Source organism: Carcharhinus amblyrhynchos, unplaced genomic scaffold (assembly GCF_965287045.1).
Source record: "Carcharhinus amblyrhynchos unplaced genomic scaffold, sCarAmb.v2.hapA scaffold_49, whole genome shotgun sequence".
NCBI classification, from domain to species: domain Eukaryota; kingdom Metazoa; phylum Chordata; class Chondrichthyes; order Carcharhiniformes; family Carcharhinidae; genus Carcharhinus; species Carcharhinus amblyrhynchos.
Window position 1 is genome coordinate 1,780,905 of NW_027649790.1, and position 21,765 is coordinate 1,802,669.

Below are 21,765 nucleotides of genomic sequence, written 5' to 3' on the forward strand. Positions count from 1 at the left end.
AGCTGGGTCTGTTGTTGATCTGATTGTCCTGCCGTGGGGTGAAGGGTTCTGATGTTCTGACAAGATCTAACACGGGCGTCTCAGACGGGACAGCCTTGGAGCCCATTAGGCCGGGTATCCTGCGGGCAGAGGTAGTTGGGATGTTGTATCCCTGGGTGTGGGTTCTGTTGGGGCTGCCAGCTTGAGCTCGGTTGGGTTCTGAGTGAGTGAGGCGAAGGAAATCAAAGTGGGTTTCAAAATCACCGCTTAGAGAGTTTGGCCAGTAAATGTGGATATGAAAACCTGCGCTACCTTCTCAATTAAGAATCTTATTGACTCTTCCCTCTCTAAAGTTTATTTATTTATTAGTGTCGTAAGTAGGCTTACATTAACGCTGCAATGAAGTTACTGTGAAAATCCCCTAGTCGCCACACCCTGGCGCCTGTTCGGGTACTCTGAGGGAGAATTTAATAAGACCAATGCACGCTAACCAGCACAGCTCTCAAAATGAGAGAGGAAGCTGGAGCACCCGAAGGAAACCCACACAGACATGGGGAGAATGCGCAGACTCCACACAGACAGTGACCCGAGCCAGGAATTGAACCTGGGTCCCTGGCACAGTGAGGCAGCAGTGCTAACCACAACAGTCTAGTTTTTGAAGGTGCTGCCTCTGCTGTTGGAATCGTTCAGAGGGCACTGGGGGTTCACTGGAAGCTTCACTCCAGTGAGGTGCACGATCTGGGATGGATGGAGTGTGGGAGGATGTGTTATCTCAGCGACAATAGCTCTCCCTACTCCCCATTCATCACTCGATAAAAGTCAGGTCTCCACTTGAGTCCCTCTCCCTACCCCACCCCCAATCTGTATTCAATATTTACCCTGTCCCAAACCAACAGCAGAAAAAAACCGGGTTATACAGCCTCTTAACACATTGATGTTTGTGGGATCTTGCTGTGTGCAAGTTGTTTGTTTGAGTTTTCTACTTTGCAACAGTGATGATGTCTGCAATGGTTAGAAAGCATTTTCTGGAATGTTCAAAATTCTAGGAAAACACCATATAAATGAGAATTATTTTATCCTGAATATCCAAGAAGAGACTGTGTGTACATACTTGTTAGTGTGTGTGTGTCTCTCTGTATGTATGTGTGTGTGTGTGTGTCTTTTTTTAGTTTCACAAGTAGGCTTACACAAACACCGCAATGAAGTTAATGTGAAAATCTGCCTAGTCATCACACTCCAGTGCCTGTTTGGGTCAATGCACCTAACCAGCACATCTTTCGGACTGTGGGAGCAAACCGGAGCATCCTGAGGAAACCCACACAGACATGGGGAGAATGTGTAAACTCCATATAGACAGTGAGCCGAACTGGGAATCAAACCTGGGTCCCTAACATCAGTGCTAACCATGTGTATGTATCTGTCAGTGTGTATGTGTGTTGTCTGTGCGTGGATGTTTCTGTGTTAGTGCGTATGTCCTTTAACCTCTGTTAAAGGTTTGTGTAAGTTTTGAATAAGGATTAGGTTCAGTTGTGATATCTGTCTTCCTGGGACAAAGCCCATCACTGGTCACTGTCCAAATTCACAAACGAGAGATTGGCCTTTGATTGAGGTACAGAAGTTCACTGCTATCTGAGGCCCTGTAAGTTCTCATCATGAGAAAGGAAGATGGAACAAAGACTACCCCAGCTGAAGAGCTGTAATTCATACTTGGAGCAGCAGAGGGCAGCAATAGTCCACGGATTAGCCACAAATGAGCTTGCCTGTCATTGCTGCATCTCATTGCTATAAAGTGTCGGAAAGAGCACTTAAACCAAAATAACACAAATAAATACCTTTCCATTGCAATGGAAGGTCAATAACTGTTCATTTCAGCTGATCAGAGGTAAGAACAATGTGGAGTCTGCTGGAGCAGTTAAATGAAAGAAGTTTAAATCTAATTTGCTGCTAGAAGATTATCCTTTAAGTTGAATGTTTCGAAAAATCTTGCAGCGTTTAGTTATTTTTATCCTCCTTGTTCAGGACCCTTTTGCCAGGATCAGGGGTAACACTGCCTGACCAGCCTTAGACTGATCAGGCACCAGGGGCAGCCAGAGGGTCCCCAGATGGTGGGGGTGGGGCGGAGTCGGTAATGGTCATGGAGGGGGTTAGGATGTGGTTTACCTTCCCCCTCACTGTAAATTGCAGCAGTAACTGGGCTGCTGTCTCTCCACTGCCTTTGAAACACTCCCAGGATAGATAAGGCATTAGCTAAGTCGAGGTGGCACAGTGGTTAGCACTGCTGCCTCTCAGCTCCAGGGACCCAGGTTCGATTCCCGTCTCGGGTCACTGTCTGTGTGGAGTTTGCACATTCTTCCTGTGTCTGTGTGGATTTCCTATGGGTGCTTTGGTTTTCTCCTACAGCCTGAAAGACGTGCGGGTTAGGTTGATTGGCCACGCCAAATTGCCCCTTGGTTTCAAAAGGAATGGCAGGGTAAATAAATGGGGTTATGAGGATAGGGTCTGGGTGGGACTGTTGTTGGTGCAGACTTGATGGGCCAAATGGTCTCCTGCACTATAGGGATTCTATGAAGTTGAGCTGTCCAGGACGGCTGCACCACTGGCATCTACCTGGCAATATGGAAAATTGCCCTGGTATATCATGTACACAAACCCAACTGACCAATTGCTACCCCATTAGTCTACTCTTCACAATCAGCAAAGCAATGAACAGTATTACTGACAGTGTGAGAGCTGTGTTTACACAGCACATTGACTCTCAGTTTGGGTTCTACCCACTCAGCTCCTGAGTTCATTACAGCCTGGTACAAATATAGACAAAAATGCTGAACTCCCACGGAGCAATGGGAGTGACTGTCCTTGGCATCAAAGGCAGCATTAACTCATCACCTGACTCCCCAAAAGTCTGTCCGCCATCCAAAAGGCACAAATTGGGTGCAATGGAATACTCTCCTCTGGCCTGGATGAGTACGGCTCCAACAACACCTGAGAAGCTCGCCAGGAACGGGTTTTGAAAGGGTTGGCCATGTTGCGTCAGTGGTGGAGGGGACAATGTTTGTGCAGCTTCACAAACATCGCCCCCTCCACCACTGACGCACAGCTGTGTCTACAAGATGCACTGCAGCAAGTCACTGAGGCTCCTGCGAGAGCACCTTTCAAACCTGTGACCTCTACCATCCAGAAGGAGAAGGGCAGCAGGTACATGGGAACATGGCCAACCCTTTCAAAACCCGTTCCTGGCCCTGCTCCTTCTACCCTTCCCTCAGGTGTGTGCACAATGGTAAACTGAGCTTGTCCTGAATGTGAGCTCAACTTTCTGACGTAGAATGGGGCCTGTAGGCTGCTGGGTCCAGAGGGCAGTGCCAGCGGACATGTCTGTGGATGGCAATTGTGATGGGAGGGGTGAGGGGGTAAAGGGTGCTTGTTTTCAGGCCCTGCATCCATGCCATGACTCAGCAGCTATTGCTGATTCTCTCAATGTGCATGTTGGAGGCCTGAGACCTCCTGTGGACCAGGGGGCTCCAGTCTGGTAACTCCCCACCCCCACCCCCAGTTTCATCCCCATTCTATCTGGGAACTCCACCCCCCATCCCACTCACATAATATCCTTTTTTAAAAAAATTCACTTTCGTTTGCTGGATGGACTGGTACTTACTGTTCATCCCTCGTTGCCCTTGAGAAGGTAGTGGTGAGCTGCCTTCTTGAAACACTGCAGCCCCTAAACGTACAAAACAGGAGTGCAAGGAGACCGTTCAGCCTCTTGAGCCTGCTACAACGTCCAATAAGATCATGTCTGCTCTAATTGTGGTCTTCACCTTACTTTCCTGCTAGACTCCCAAAACCCTTCAGACCAAAAATCTGTCCAACTCAATCTTGAATATATTCGAGGACCCAGCCTCCACTGCTACCTGAGGAAGAGAGTTCCAAATAACAGACCTATGTAAGAAATTTCTCCTCATCTGTCTTAAATGGGAGACACTGTATGTTTGAACAGGGCCCTCCTGCTCTCGATTTCCCCCCATGACGAGTGTCCTCTCAGCATCTGGCCGGGCCGGTCCGGCCCCATCCGGGTCATCTTTGTTTCAATAAAATCGCCTCTCGTTCTTCTAAACTCCACTGAGCGTAGGCCCAACCGGGATCCTTGTAAAACAGACCCATCATCTCACCTGTGAAACTTCTCTGAGCTGCTTCCAATGTGAGAATGTCCCTTAAGTAAGGAGACCAAAACCATACATAGTCATTATCCCATCCCACCCCATCCCAGTCCCCAGATATGGATGGAGGGATAAGTGAGAGTTCTCTTTTTTTTTTCCTGATCTGACTGTCAGATTGGCGGGATGTTTTATTTGGTCAGAGAGTTGGTTAAATCTGGCTTTGTCTGGCAAGTTTACAAAACCGGGGTTCTGCAAAGATATAACCTCGCAGTACACGTGGAGTTCCCTTCCCTCAGGGTGACAGGCGTTGATGCCGTGACATCCTGACAAATACAGGCGAAAGGGCAATGATGCGTTCATCCCCTTTAACCAAGGTCCCTAGGACATACTCAGCCAAACCTGAGCCCCAGGCCTCCCTGTGAGGAACAGCTCAGATAGGAGAAGCTTTGTGGGATTTAATCCATCTTTCAGCCAATTAGGTGGTTCGGTTGATTATTTGAACTAATGAGGAAAATGTGAGCGCCTTTACTTCTGACCAAAAACAGACTGAATAAGCGCCAGACTTAATCAGGCAGATACAGTTCTGCTTCCACACTCTCACACGGGCCAGTAAGCTGATACTAAGCACCCAAAATACTGTTGGAACTCTGCTCCTGAGGTCAACGGCAACACCAAGAACCTGAAGGCACATCTCCTGAAGGAGCACCACCAGATTCAGCCTGACACCAAATTATATACTGGACAGGTGGCCAAAAGCTTGGTCAAGAGGTAGCTTTTAAGATGTATCTGAAAGGAGCGGAGAAAGGACCTGAGGTGGGAAGATTCATCAAGGGAATTCCAGAACTTGGTACAGGCAGCAGTAGTCACGGCCAAGATTTCTGGAGTGACTTAAATTTGAGGGGGGTGGTGGGGGTTTGTGTGTGATGGGAGAATTGGAGCAGTGCAAAGATCTTGGTGAGTTGGGGGGTTATGGGGGACAAGGGATTTATAAAGGAGGGTTAGAAATCTGTAAGTGGTGAGACTGCTGAACTATGAGAAAATGTCAGCTACAGATTGGAACTTGGTGCGAGTAATAAGTTTATATACGAAATAGGAACAAGTAGGCTACTTGACCCCTTTAATCTGCTCTGCCATATCCCCACCCTCCTGTGATAACCTTTGATTCCCTTTCCTAACAAGAATCTATTGACCACGACTTTAAAAACATTCAGTGATCTGTCCTCCACTGCCTTCTGAGCCAGAGAATTCCTAAGTCGTACAACGCTCTGAGAGAAAAGTGTTTCTCATCTCTGTCCTGTAGGAGTGATTCCTAATTTTAAAGCAGTGCCCCCTAGTTCTGGACTGACCTACAAAGAGGAAACATCCTTTTCACATCCACCTTGTCAATACGGTTCAGGATCTTGCAGGTAATTCACCCTTCTAAACTCCAGTGGAAACAAGCCCAGCCTTACCATCCTTTCCTCATAAGATAATCCGCTCAGTTCGGGTCTCAATCCAATGCATTTACACCCATCCTTAAATAAGGGGACTAAATCTGCTCATAGCATTTGAGATGCGGCCTCACAAATGCCCTGTATAACTGAAGCATACTTTTATATTAAATTCTATATTAAATTCCTCTCGTAATAAAGGATAACATTCCATTGGCTTTCTTGATTACATGCTTACCTGCATACTAATGTTTTGTGACTCATGCACCAGAACACCTAGATCCCTCTGCACCTCACATTCTGGAGTAATACTCTACTTTTTTATTCTTCCTACCAAAGTGAACAACTTCACATTTTCCCATATTATACTCCCTCTGCCAGATTTTTGTCCATTCACTCAACCCATCGATATCTGTCTGCAACCTCCTTGTATCCTCTTCACAGCATACTTTCCTATTTATCTTTGCTTCATCCGCACATTTATATACCATGCCTTAACTCCTTCCATCTTTTTAAAGTTTATTTATTAGTCATAAGTGAGGCTAGTCACATTATCACCACAATGAAGTTACTGTGAAATTCCCCTAGTTGCCACACTCCAGTGCCTGTTCGGGTCAATGCATCTAATCAAACCTAAGACATTGATTTCAATTGTAAAAAGTTGAGTCCTCACCACAGAACCCGATGGGACTCCAGTCCTCACATCCTGCCAATCAGAAAAAGACCCATTTATGCATACTCTGTTTTCTGCCAATCAGCCAATCTTCAATCCATGTTAATATGTGACTCCCTACACTAGTGGTTCTCAACCAGCTGTACGCCATGGCACACCTCTTTAGTATGAAACAAATTGAGGCAAACCTCCTGTTTTCTCTGTCTCTTCCATCACTGAGAACTTTGTTTCTAAATTTCTCCTATCCCCTCGCCTGTTTTTTTCAGCCTGTCTTTGTCTCTTTCACTTCTCCTATGGGGTTTTGAGTCCTTTTCGAGTTTTCACTTGTTATGGGATTTTTTTTTGTCTTCAGCTCCCAGTCCCGTTGGGCAGACGCAGGACGCTGACTGGTGTAAAAAATCTAAAGTGTGCACACGAACCAGCTGGGAAAGAGCCACATGCACAGGAGGCCCAAGATTCATTGGGTGTTGGAGATTCCAACTACAGAGCTGAAGACGAAGGTTAGTTTTAGTTTAATTACATGAATTTTGAATCTTTTTTTCATGGCACATTGGTTGGGAATCACTGCCCTATACCCAGAGCTTCTAATTTGCTCAGTAACCTTCGATCTGGCACCTGATCAAATGCCTCAAAAAAGACAGTAGGACTAGGGGGCACAGCCTCAAGATAAAGGGGGGGCAGTTTAGAACGGAGTTGAGGAGGAACTTCTTCACTCAAAGGGTGGTGAATCTCTAGAATTCTCTGCCCGTTGAAGTGGTGGAGGCTGCCTCGCTAAATATTTTTAAGATGCAGGTTGATGGGTTTTTGATAAGAGAGGGGATTAAGGGTTATGCGGAGAGGGCGGGAATGTGGAACTGAGCCACGACAGATCAGCCATGATCTTACTGAATGGCGGGGCAGGCTCGAAGGGCTAGATGGCCTACTCCTGCTCCTATTTCTTATGTTCTTATGTTCTTCTGGAAATCTCAGTACAGCACATCCACTGGTTCTCCTTTATCTACGGTACCTGTGACTCTATCAAAGAACTCCAATAAACTGGTTAAACATGATTTCCCTTTCACCCAAACAATGCTGAGCTTGATTATCTTGAGTTTCTGTAAGTATCCTGCTATAACCTTTTTAATGATCAATTCTAATGCCTTCTCCATGATAGATGCCTGGGCTGGCTCAGTTGCAACTGCTTTTTCTTCTTGGGGATTTCTGAGCATTCACTAAATGCTTCTTTCCCCCAGCTGGTATCCCTGAGACACCCAAGAACCACAATACAAACTCACTAATCATCAACTTCAGAGCAAACCCATCGGTTCCCTAAACTGTTCCCCAGAAGGGTCTGGCAGGAATTTTTACCAGAGAGTTCTAAATTTCAGCATTCACTCTCTGGTAGACACATACTGACTGAACTGCCCTGCGTAGCGCCCACGACACAATACTTTTCACTGTATACTAATACATGTGACAATAATAAATCAAATTCTGTCTTTCCCTGTATGTCCCTGGACTCCTGTTGCTAGGCAACAGCACAGACTTTTCTACTTTTTTTTTAAACTCATTAAACTACCAACCTCTTTGTAGTTCGTCCTGTTGCTGCAAAGGCTGTAAAATCGCATTGAAAATGTGTGTTAAACAAACAGGGCCTCCAGACTCCTCGGCACCAAGCTCACAAAAAAACTCTAAATGAAACTAGAACCACGTTCCACCTTTCCGAAACACACACACGTAAATATAAAATATAAAAAATGTAAATGAAGCTTAATGTTATACATTGTTCCTAACACAACATTGGCTCCTCAGAGAGCCTCGCTCGCAGCTTCTGATCGGGAGGGATTAAGCATGCTTCCTCACTGGATGCTTGAGGGAGGCCGACCTTACTGCGGGCACATGCACGGACACAGCCGTCCCCTGCCAGCTCGGCAGCCCGCTGCTCAGACTGTGTGAGGGACCAGATATCAGGCATGCCCTCTCCCGTCTTCTCCCTCTCATGCCTGTTGTGTGCTGATTTTTCCTGCATAAAGATAGGGTGGGGGATTGTGAGCAATTCTGATGTGGGAGCAGGTTACACCTTACTAATTCTGTGGCTGGAAAGTGACCTCATGGTATCTTTTAGTCACTGTCAATATGCTATTGAAAAGCAGTTGATGTAACAGAGATTACACCCAACACTCCAACAGATAAAGATTTAAACTATCCTCAATTGTCTTTTTCTATCTCTCTGTTGTTAAACTCAATCCAGGTTGTAACTAATAGAGTTGATGAGGGGGAGCCAGTGGATGTGGTTTATTTAGACTTTCAGGAGGCTTTTGATAATGTCCCACGTAAGAGATTAGTGTGTAAAGTTAATGTGTATGGGATTGGAGGTGGAGTATCGAGATGGATAGAAAACTGGTTGGCAGACAGGATCAACTGGGATCTTGGGTTCATGTCACACTATCTCTAAACCCCAGAACTTTCCAGGGCTTGCAAAATCTCACTAACTGTCCTGGCTGGAGACAAATCGCATCTCTTTAACCTGTGCTTAACCCTCTCTCCGCTCACATTCTGTGCCTGTAAAGATTCACATTCCAACCATTATGTTGTAAATTGAGTTTGTGTCTCTATGTTCTGTTTGTGAACACAACTCCCACTCACCTGAAGAAGGAGCAATGCTCCCAAAGCTTGTGCTACCAAATAAACCTGTTGGACTTTAATCTGGTGTTGAGACTTCTTACTGTGCTTACCCTAGTCCAACGCCAGCATCTCCGCATCATGGCAGACAGGAAACAGAGGGTGGGATTTTATGGCTTCACTCGTCCTGAAACTGTAAAATCCCTCTCGAGGTTAACGAACCTTTTCATTGTCTGCCCCTTGCCCACTCCAATTAAAGAGGCGGGCGGGCGGTAAAATTCTAGCTAAAGAGTAGGGAATAAAGTGTCTTTTCCAAATGGCAGGCAGTGACAAGTGGGGCACCACAGAGGTTTGTTCTGGGAGCACAGCTATTCACAATACATATTAATGATTTAGATGAGGGACCTGAATGTAATATCTCCAGATTTGCAAACGATACAAAGCTGGGCAGGAGGGTGAGCTGTAGGAGGATGCAGGGATGTTTCAGCATGATTTGGATGTTGAATGAGTGGGAAAATGCATGGAGAAGCAGTATAATGTGGATAAATGTGAGGTTATCCACCTTGGTGGCAAAAACAGGAAGGCAGATTATTATCTGGTTGGCTATCAATTGATTAGAGAGAAATGTGCCATGAGACCTGGGTGTCCTCGTACATCATTAATAGACAGTAAAGAAGGCAAATTGCACGTTGGCCTTCATAGCGAGTGGATTCAAATACAAGAACAGGGATATCTTCTGCAACTATACAGGGCCTTGGTGAGGCCACGCCTGAAATATTGTGTGCAATTTTGGGCTCCTTATCTGGGGAAGGATGTTCTTGCTATAGAGGAAATGCAGTGAAGGTTTACCAAACTGATTCATGGGATAGTGGGACTGGTGTGTAAGGAGAGATTGAGTCGGTTAAGATTATATTCCGCTGGAGTTCAGAAGAATGAGGGGGAATCTCATAGAAACCTATAAAATTCTAACAGGGCTCGCCATGAAGGCTGACATACTATTTGCCCTCTTCACCATTTGTTGCACCTGCAAGCGACTGGTGTACGAGGACACTCAGGTCTCGTTGCATATTTCTCTTTTAGGACTGAGCTGAGGAGACATTCCTCCACCCAGAGAGTGGTCAGCCTGTGGAATTCACTACCACAGAAAGCAGTTGAGGCCAAAAATATTGTATGCTTTCTAAAAGGAATTAGCTATAGCTCTTGGGTGAAAGGGATCAAAGGATTTGGGGGTAAGCAGGATCAGGGTATTGAGTGAGATGATTAGCTGTGATCGTTGTGAGTGGAGGAGCAGGGCCAAATGGCCTCCACCTGCTCCTATTTTCTATGGTTCTGTATGTTTCTTTTCTGTTCCAAAATTATATTCAGTAACAGATTCAGAAATCAAGTTTTTGACAAGATATCAAACTCTGGGCAATTCTGCCATTAAAGAAAGCTCTTCAATTTTGAGTGGTCATTGTCTTAGCGCAGTGATGGTTTGATGCAACATTCTGAGATCTCCAATTAGGTGGCAATAAACCCCTCTGTGCTTTAATCCAGTTTAATCACTAAATTACAATCTGCGGTGTGCACATAGCTGCCAGTATATATTCAATTACTGGATAATGATGCAGTGTAATATTTTTCTTTATGGATATTCTAGCTTCAAGGTTCTTTGTTATTATAATTGCAAAACAAACAGTCTATTCAGACAGAAGTACTTTGGAATGAACACATATTTCAGGATCTTTTTTAACGTATTATTGGGATAATTGCTGATTTCACATTTGGATCTTTTGTTCCAGACAATCACAGTGGGGTTTGTGAATCTCTGCACAATGTTATACTTGGCAGATTAAGATATAGATAATGAAAAGGAGAAACAGCCAGGATTCGTCACTCCTTCTGCATTGTAGGGATTCTATAATCACAGTCAGAGAAATTGATTTTTTAGGGTTGAGAATGATTTGACAAGGACAGGTGTGTTCTGTACAGTGAGGCAGTGTAACAGATAAAGCACAAGTGAATTTTTAAAATTCATTTATGGGATGTGGGATGTGGGGTGGGGGGGTCACTGACTGGGCCCCTTCCAGAGTCAATCACATTGCTGTCACTCTGGAGTCACATATTGGCCAGATCAGTAAGAACAGCAGATTTCCTTTCCTAAAGGGCATTAACGAACCAGTAGTTTTTGACAACAATCGCTAATGGTTTCATGGTCATCATTTAGACTTTTAATTCCAGATTTTTATTGAATTCAAATTTCTTCAACACTCACAGTGGGATTTGAACCCAGGTACGCTTAAACTGGACCAGCAGATGGGCAACACGACAGCTCAGTGACTATCACTGTTTGCTGTGCAGATACATGGATTTGGGTCAGTGTCTGTGGGGGTTTGTGCATTCTCCCCGTGCTTGCGTGGGTTTTCTCCGGGCGCTCCGGTTTCCCCCCACACCCCAAAGGTGTGCTCTTAGGCTGATTGGTGTAACAAATTGTCCTTAAATTAGTCTCCCCTCAATCTGGTTTCCAATGTGGAGTGCCATAAGCGCAGACAAGGGTCATGGGTGGAAGAGGGAACTCTCAATGGCGGCGTGGGCTCGTTGGGCCGAAGGGCCTGTTTCCCGTGCTGTGTTGTTCTTTGTTCTTTGTTCCCAAATTACTAATCTCCAGTCACAATATCACTATGCCACTGCCTCCCCACTGTGTATTGGGATAGTTTCAGACGTGGTGGGTGGAATTTTACTGATTTACACACCCATCGATGAGCCGGTGAGATCGGGCGAGAGCCAGGATCGCGTCCAATTCCTCGGCTCTTGTGATCTTACAAGTCTCCCGCCGGGAATGGGTGAGAGGTTGCATAAATTATTTAAATATATTTAAATACTAATTTAAATGGCGTTGGATGGTCCGGGCTCACTTGCCTTTATGGTCTTGCTGGGAGAGGTTCTCTCCAACAAGGAAAATACCTGCTCTCCATGAGCGGGGAACAGACTTATTGGCATTGCCGGTGGAACTGGAGGCCACTGAGGCCCCACCAGGGAGATCGAGGGCAAGGGGAGGTTGCATTGCCAGCCTGGAGACTCGGTAATGCCCACCGGGGCCCGAGGGGACCTGAATGGACCGGTGATTATAGATGGTAGGACTTGAAGGGAGGGAGCCTGATCGGGGAGGGAGGGAGAGGGGCTCACAGCCATTCTGCAGATAATCGTTTTTGGAAGGGGAAGGGGGGTTTGCTGCCGCTCTGTAACAGATTAGTGGGGCGGGGAGGTGAGCACAATCAGCCTGGGCAGTGGAGGTGGGTCTGTGGTTTACATTTGCGGGTGGTGTGGGGGTCAGGATTAGCTCACAATGCTGTCTGTACAACATTAGCACCCCCCCCCCCCCAACAAGTGTAAATAATCAATAGTGTCTACACATTACCCCCCCCATGTAAATAATCAATAGTGTCTGTACAATACACCCCCCAAGTGTAAATAATCAATAGTGTCTGTACAACATTACCCCCCCCCCGTGTAAATAATCAATAGTGTTTGTACAACATTACCCCCCCCCAGTGTAAATAATCGATAGTGTCTCCACAACATTACCCCCCCCCATGTAAATAATCAGTAGTGTCGGTACAACATTACCCCCCCCATGTAAATAATCAATAGTGTCTGCACAACATTACCCCCCCCCCATGTAAATAATCAATAGTGTCTGCACAACATTACCCCCCCATGTAAATAATCAATAGTGTTTGTACAACATTACCCCCCCCATGTAAATAATCAATAGTGTCTGTACAACATTACCCCCCCCGTGTAAATAATCAATAGTGTCTGTACAACATTACCCCCCCCATGTAAATAATCAATAGTGTCTGTACAACATTACCCCCCCGAGTGTAAATAATCAATACTGTCTGTACATTACCCCCCCAGTGTAAATAATCAATAGTGTCTGCACAACATTACCCCCCCCATGTAAATAATCAATAGTGTCTGCACAACATTACCCCCCCCCGTGTAAATAATCAGTAGTGTCTGTACAACATTACCCCCCCCAGTGTAAATAATCAATACTGTCTGTACATTACCCCCCCCCCCCAGTGTAAATAATCAATAGCGTCTGTACAACATTCCCCCCCCAGTATAAATAATCAATAGTGTCTGTACAACATTTCCTATCATGTCCATCTCTGTCATTAGGGAATAAGGGCAATATTGTGTTATTAAAACTAGTTCCTTTATCACTGCACAGGTTTGGTGAACTGTTAGATTCCTATTTTGCTTCATTCACTCCGCGTACCCCAACATATTCCAGGAACTACAGAAGAGTTGATAAAATGTGACGAAACCTGAAATGATTTTGTCTCTGGGAAACAATATCAGTTAAAAGCAGAATAATCGCAGGGAGAATCTGAAATCAAAGCAAAACGTGGGGAATAATAGCGGCCCAGGGTCGTCCGAAGGACCTTGTTTGTCCACAATGATCTGCTTATTAACTAATAACTGCGTTTTATGTCATAAAGACGAGATGTTAACAGCAGTTGACAGCCTATTGGAATTCCTTAGAGAGGCAGGACAAGCAAAGTCCCCAGGCCACCGCATCCCACAATGCTGCTTATTGTCTGCAGCCAATGGGAATTGAAAGCCTTCTCAGGGAACTTGGCCAGCCTGCTGAATGGAGCTCTGTTTAACAGATGACTGCTCAGTGACGGTGCTGACAGAGTACAATACTCACTGAGCACCTACTGGAGATTTCCAAATCCCTGCAGCTTTTTGATTAGTGTGTGTGTGTGTGTGTGTGTGTGTGTGTGTGTGTGTGTGTGTGTGTGTGTGTGTGTCCATTTGTGTGCACATGTAAACAAAGAAAATTACAGCACAGGAACAGACCCTTCGGCTCTCCAAGCCTGCACTGACCATGCTGCCTGACTTAACTAAAACCCCTACCCTTCCCAGGGACCATATCCCTCGATTCCCATCTCATTCATGTACTTGTCAAGACGCCCCTTAAAAGTCACTAACATATCCGCTTCCACTACCTCCCCCGGCAGTGAGTTCCAGGCACCCACCACCCTCTGTGTAAAAAAAAATCTGCCTCGTACATCTCCTTTAAACCTTGCCCCTTCTGACTGTGTGTGAGTGCATGTGTGTGTGTGTGTCTGTTTTTTTTTATCTTAACTATGTCCAACCACTTACAGCACATTTGTTTCTGAACTGTTTAGGTTATATTGATTTCTTTAATCTGGTGACTGAGATTCTGGCACTTTCTCTCACCCCTGATTTTAAGTTGCTGCACAGCCTTCATCACTCTTCCAGATCCAAGGGAGAGGTGGGGGGTGTGGGCAGTTTGGGTGTGGATGGGTGGTTTGGGGTGGTGGGCAGTGTATGGAGGTGAGAGGGTGACAGAGAGAAGGAGGATTGGGAGCAAGGCTGGCCATTCGGGTGAGAGGTGTTGGGGCTGCAGGTTGGTGGGGGGGGCGGGGGGTTCGGGATTACGAGGGGGAGGTTCAGCATTGCTGGGGGGTCATTGGGAATATTGGATCCGACTGGGATGGGGGACATCAGAGCTGGTCCAGGCGGCTGGTCCGGAGGGGTCCGAGTGGCTGACAATCGGGATGTGAGGGAGTCGAAGTGGCAGCGATGGGGGGGTTGCGAGACTGGCCAGCAATCGGGTATGGGGAAATTGTGGGGCAATAATTTTGGGGGGGTTCCTGTGGTTGGCCAATTATCGGGAAGCTCACAATGTGGGACCACTAAGCATGTGCCAACCTCAGCTCTGACAGGCCGGCACACACGCAGTGACTCACTCAGCGCTATGCAGCCGGCTTCTCCTGTGGGAATAGGCCCCACCCCCTGATTTTCAGGGGGAATCCCAGTGGGACACTCTGCAGTGCACAGAGTGTGGGAGATTCATTCTGAAAATAATGCTAAAAAAGTCAAGCGTTGCCCCCCGTTTTCATATGAATTGGGGACTTAGAATTTTTTTGGGAGAGTCCTGGCCCAGATCTTTGATCATTTAGACAGGTAGATAACAGAGCTCACCAGGCTTTCCAAAGCCCAGCCTCACGTTCAATCTTTATACCTCCATTAACATCACTAATAACACATGATAAGACAATGGGAGCTTGCTGTGCACAAATTGGCTGTCAATTTTTCTTACATTACAACAGTGAATGCACTTGCTTGGCTATTTCATTTACCTGTTTCATTAGTTGTCAGGTGTTTTTGGACATCCTGAGGTTATGAAAGGTGCTATATAAATGCAGGTCTCTTCTCTTTTTAGATAATCCAATCCCCATTCTCAGTACTGTTTGTGAAATCTTGCTCTGCACAAATTGGTCACTGTCCTCCTAATAATACTTAAGAAATTCTTCAGTGGCTATGAAACTTGGGAATTGCTGAAAAAAATAAACATTTTTGTCAAAGTTTTTCATCTTGCATTCATCAGGACATTCTCAAGAATACCATTGTCAGGTGTAACAGCAACATTACATTGCATCAATATATTTGCAAATGTCCTGATGGGTGCAAGGTAAAAAGCTTCGCTAACAAGGGTCGGCATGGTGGCACAGTGGTTAGCACTCTTGCCTCACAGCACCAGGGACTTGGGTTCAATTCCGGCCTCAGGTAACTGTCTGCGTGGAGTTTGCAAATTCTCCCTGTGTTTGCGTGGGTTTCCTCCCACAGTGCAAAGATGTGTGAGTTAGGTTGATTGGCTGTGGTAAATTGCCCGTTAGTGTCAAGAGGATAAGCAGGGTAAATATGTGGAGGTATGGGGATAGAGATTGGGTGGGATTGTAGTCAGTGCAGACTCGATAGGCCGAATAGCCTCCTTCTGTGCTGTAGGGTTTCTCTGATGATTCTATGATTTAATGCCTCTTTTTTTCAGCAATTCTCAAGTTCTATGCTACCATTTGAATTAATTTGTTCTGAAATATTTTGAAGACACTGTGAAAATTTGTAAACAAATTCAAGTTCTTCCTCAGTATCTGGGAGTGAATGACAACATCTTCTGCAATCTGCTATCTTAAAGCAGTCTGACCAGAAAAGAAGCTCCAGAAACAGAGGTGCAGATGAAAATCACTTGATAAAAGCCTCAAAGAAAGGCTTGGAAGCTGAGGGCAGAAAGGTAAAATTCCTTATTGTAGCAGAAGACTCCAATGAATCTCCTTTTTGAGTCCAGTTTCTAATCCCAGAATGCAGAGTCAGCAGACCTATCAAGGGTGAGCTAAATCTTTGAAAGCTCAGGCTACAGCAAGTCCTGAGAAATCCTTAAATAATTCAGAGTCAGAAATGCAGTTTGAAAAAAAAAATGGTTGCTAAAACCTTACCCCGCGTTAGCACCTGGACATGTGGCACCTGAGCTGGCTTGAAAAGAGCTCGATAAATAATCCAGGAGAACCATAAATTCCAAACTCAGCTAAGGGAAAGCAAAAGTCAAAAATTTGACAAATCTATTACTTTAAACTAAAACACTAAGCAAGAGAACTCTGCAGGCAGTTTTATCCAGGTGGCTATTTTGAAAATTATTTTTCGAGATGAGTGGTGTGCACCAAAACCAACAAATGTCAGAAATCACTTTGTCGTCCAGTGAATGATGATGCCACCTTGAAGCTCAGGAAGCTCTAAAAGCAGATACTACACTTTTAAAACTTTTAATCCTGCATCAAAATCCTGCGCATCCAGGATAAACCTAATGGAAAATTAGGCATTCCAGAGAACAGAATTTCTAAAATACTGGAGAACATCATGTCTAAATAGAAAAGCAGAAAAAGACCAGGTTAGTACCTTTTTAATCTTGGTTTGGCGAACTTGCTGATGAAGTTTGCAGTACACTGATGAATTTTCAACCAGCTTTGATAAAATATTAAATGCCTTTGACAGATATTTTAATCTTCAACTTGCAGAGTGCATAGGGTTTAAAAAAGGAATAGAAAATCCCCAGTAGATCCATGAAAGGACAAAGAAAAATTACAGAGCAAATCACAAGAGTGCCAGAGACACACAGGACTTTGTCAGTCTCCACAACATGGAAGGGAATATTTTGGCTGCACTCATCCCAAAACCGGAGAAACATGCATAAGGATTCCCCCCACCCACCCACTATGATTCCCATGGTGGGCGGGATAGGAGAATTCCTCCCTTTTTTTCTAAATCTATATAAACTTGTTCTCAGCAGCTGGGGCAGTGTGGAGAAAGCAGTTGACTGTGAATGAAGGAAAGCCATCTGATGAAATCCCAGCGACAGAAACCTTGCAAAAACAAAACAAAATAAGATTGGAAACGTTTGCACCAATAGCTCTGAAACATAAAATTCAAGCTGAGTATATACCTTTGAAAACACAAGATAAGCTAAAGTCTTCAATTCATCAAACTGAGTTATGAACAAACATGTTCATCACCAGAAGTGCCAGGAGAAAATAACAACCCTGAATTCCATTGTAGGCAAATTGAAGCAGGGAGTTGTTTCTATAAGTTATAAAATTCTATCAGGGTTAGACAGGGTAGATTCAGAGAGAATGTTCCCAATGGTAGGGGAGCCCATAGAGGATAAGGGGTAAACCTTTTAGAACTGAGGTGAAGAGAAATTTCTTCACCCAGATGGTGGTGAATGTATGGAACACACTACCACAGAAAGTAGTTGAGGCCAAAACATTGTCTGATTTCAAGAAGAAATTAGATATAACTCTTGGGGCTAAAGGGATCAAGGGATATGGGAGGAAGGGGGGGATCAGGGTATTGAATTCAATGATCAGCCATGGCCAAGTTGAATGTCAGAACAGGCTTGGAGGGCTGAATGGCTTGCTCCTGCTTCTAGCTTCTAAATCAATCAGAAATAAAGCCAAGCACAGCAGCAGACAGAAAATGCACTCAAGGAAATTGTGGCTTTGAAAGAACTGAGGAACCAGTGGACAGAGAAGATTCAGGAAGCTTCGTATTCCAGGAGGAAGAACAGTGGGATGTCACCCACTGGATGTAGAACACTTGGAAGTTGACGTGGAATGCTTAAATGACAATCTTGGAGAAATAAACTCAACAAAATATACCTCTTCAATTAAAACTCGATGAATTGAAGTATTAAGAGGTCTAGTACGTATTGTGCAATATGCCTGGAGCAGGAGAATGAAGTGCTGATCATGCGTTCCCTATAGTGCAGAAGAAGGCTATTCGGCCCATCAAGTCTGCCCTGACTCTCCGACAGACCATCTTACCCAGGCCCTGTCCCTATAACCCAATGTATTTAGCCTACTAATCCCTAAACCTATACATCTTGGGGCACTAAGGGACAATTTACTATTTGCTATGGCCAATCCACCTAATCTACACATCTTTCGCACAAAAAACAGAAGATGCTGGAGAAACCCCCTGGCTGGAATTCTACCGCCCCATCTTCCACGGTGAGGGGCAGACGATGGAAATGCTCATTGACCTCAGGTGAGATTTTCTAGCCACGGGTTGAGCGAAGCCATAAAATCCTGCCCAGCAGGTCTGACAGCATCTACAGAGAGAGAATAGAGCCAGAAGGGTCATCTAGACTCGAAACCTTGGCTCTATTCTCTTTCCACAGAGGCTGAGTTTCTCTAACGTTTTCTGTTTTTGTTTCAGATTCCAGCATCTGCAGTATTTTTGCATATCTTGGTGACTGGGAGGAAACCGGAGCATCTGGAGGAAACCCACACAGACATGGGGAGAATGTGCAGACCCCGCAGTCTCCCAAGGCCAGAATTAAACCTGGGTCCCTGGTGCTGTGAGGCAGCAGTGCTAACCATTGTGCCAACGTACCACCTGTGCCGATGCATCAGAACAGTTGCATGAGGGCAGAATTAACCAAAATTAATGAACTTCTTGAACTTTGACCCTGTCTGAGCAACATGAAGGTTGAGAAAAACAATGTGGAAGAGCAAATGTAAACTCTGAAAGCAGACAAGATGAGAGAAATTCTAAAAAAAAATTGAAGATCTACAGAAAGAGTAAAAAGTCTCACAACACCAGGTTAAAGTCCAACAGGTTTATTTGGAATCACGAGCTTTTGGAGCGCTGTTCCTTCATCAGGTGAGTGAGTGAGTTCCGCCTGATGAAGGAGCAGTGCTCCGAAAGCTCGTGATTCCAAATAAACCTGTTGGACTTTAACCTGGTGTTGTGAGACTTCTTACTGTGCTCACCCCAGTCCAAAGCCGGCATCTCAATTTCCGGCTCGGGTCACTGTCTGTGTGGAGTTTGCACATTCTCCTCGTGTCTGCGTGGGTTTCCTCCCACATCCAAAGATGTGCGGGTTAGGTTGATTGGCCATGCTAAGAAATTGCCCCTTAGTGTCCAGAGATGCGTAGGTTTGAGGGATTAGTGGGTATAATATGTAGGGATATGGGGGGTTGGGCCTGGGTGGGATTGTGGTCGGTGCAGACTCGATGGGCCGAAGGGCCTCTTTCTGCACTGTAGGGTTCTATGATCCTATGATTGCCACATCATCTGCAGAAAGAGTCCAAGGAGCAGTCAGGGATTGGGGAAGAACTGTCCTGGACAGAACTGACTGCCCAGGCCAAGTTATTAAACTTTTCTAAAATAATTCTGATACAAAAATAACTCAACTTACGGTGGAGTTGATGAGCTGAAGGAAAAGATCCGTAAGCTCGATTTTAAAAAAAGAACTGGGAAAAAAAAACTGCTCAGGAATTGGGTAAAGTTGTGAAATAAGTGGGAATGAGGAATTCACTTTTGAAATGTAAACTATTTCTTTTGTGACAGTGACCCACGCAAAGAAACAACAAGGAGGCGAGTAAAATCTTCACTAGTCCCATGAGAAACAAGTTGGGGTAACAACAACCCACCAGAACAACAACCAAACCAACACGGAAGAACAGGAAAAAAGGATGGGAACGGAGCCAGATGCTGGAACAATCTGCACCCCTGCAGGAGGAACCAGCAGCGACTGGGCCTGCCACCCAACCAAATGAGGCCAGATCAGATAAGGACAGCAGATTTCCTTCCCTAAATGACATTGAACCAGATGGTTTTTTTTTTAACGATCTGTGTCTCTCTCCCTCTCTGTCTGTCTGTCTCTCTCTCTTTCTCTGTCTCCCCCACTCTCCGGTACCTGTTTCCACTTCTCATCATGCCTGCTTAGTCTGGCTCACTCCAGAAGGAAAATAGAGTATGGTTCTCCTGTCCACAATCATCATGTAGGGCGGCACGGTAGCACGGTGGTTAGCACTGCTGCTTCACAGCTCCGGGGTCCTGGGTTCAATTCCTGGCTCGGGTCACTGTCTGTGTGGAGTTTGCACATTCTCCTCATGTCTGCGTGGGTTTCCTCCGGGTGCTCCGGTTTCCTTCCACAGCCCAAAGATGTGCGGGTTAGGTTGATTGGCAAAGAACAAAGAACGATACAGCACAGGAAACAGGCCCTTCGGCCCTCCAAGCCTGTGCCGCTCATTGGTCCAACTAGACCATGCGTTTGTATCCCTCCATTCCCAGTCTGCTCGTGTGACTATCCAGGTAAGTCTTAAACGATGCCAGCGTGTCCACCTCCACCACCCTACTTGGCAGCGCATTCCAGGCCCCCACCACCCTCCGTGTGAAAAACGTCCCTCTGATATCTGAGTTAAACCTCACCTCCCTCACCTTGAACATGTGACCCCCCCGTGATCGTCACCTCCGACCTGGGAAAAAGCTTCCCACTGTTCACCCTATGCTATGTTAACAATTGTCCTTAGTGTCTGGAGATGCGTAGATTACAGGGATTAGTGGGTAAAATATATAGGGATATGGGGGTAGGGCCTGAGTAGGATTGTGGTCAGTGCAGACTCGATGGGCCGAATGGCCTCTTTCTGTACGGTAGGGTTTCTATCTCAATCCAGGAAAAACCTGGAGCCACCTGGGGATTGTTGCCCGAGCCCTGGCTGGCTCCCTGCTCTCTCTGCTCACCCGTTTAAAAATGGGAAGCCCCGTCATGGCGACCATTTGTCTTTTAAATCATCCTATCATGGTCAGCTCCCGCCCATGCTTCTAACCCCTCACTGGGCGTGGAACTCACCTCTGGGCTAGTTAGTAGCTGCAACTTTGAAAAATCCCTCATACAATAGAATATAGAACGTAGAAAAACTACAGCTCAAACAGGCCCTTCAGCCCACAAGTTGCACTGATGATGTCCCTGCCTACTAGGCTTACCTATAACTCTCAATTCTATTAAGTCCCATGTACTTATCCAGAAGTCTCTCAAAAGACCCCAGCGAGTTTGTCTCCACCACCACCGACGGCAGCCGATTCCACTCACTCACTACTCTCTGAGCGAAAAACTTACCCCTGACATCTCCTCTGTACCTACTCCCCAGCACCTTAAACCTGTGTCCCCTTGTAGCAACCATTCCAGCCCAGGGAAAAAGCCTCTGAGAATCCACCCTATCTATACCTCTCAACATCCTATAAACCTCTATCAGGTCACCTCTCATCCTCCATCTCCCTAAGGAGAAAAGACCAAGCTCCCTCAACCTATCCTCATAAGGCATGCCACCCAATCCAGGCAACATCCTTGTAAATCTCCTCTGCACCCTTTCAACACCTTCCACATCCCTCCTGTAATGAGGCGACCAGGTGAGGTCACAGGCCGCAAAAGTCACGTTCTCGATCGTGGAATAAAAATTCACCCTTCCGTAATCCCCTTTCCCAAAATCCAGGCCCGAGAACTTGGATTATTGAAAGGCCATGAGCAGGTGCACAAATAATCTCAATGCTTCATGGTGACGCTGACACAAACGGGGTTGGAATTGATGTTTTAGCTACACAGGATCCTGATTAGACTACACCTGGGGACAGGTCTGGCCACCGCACCTTAGGTAGGAGATATTGGCCTCGGACAGAATACAGTTACAGCTAAATAGGGACAGGAGGGGACCATTCAGCCCTTCAAACCTGTTCTGCCATTTATGAGGTCATGGCTGACTCCATATGGAAAAATCATAGAAACCCCACAGTG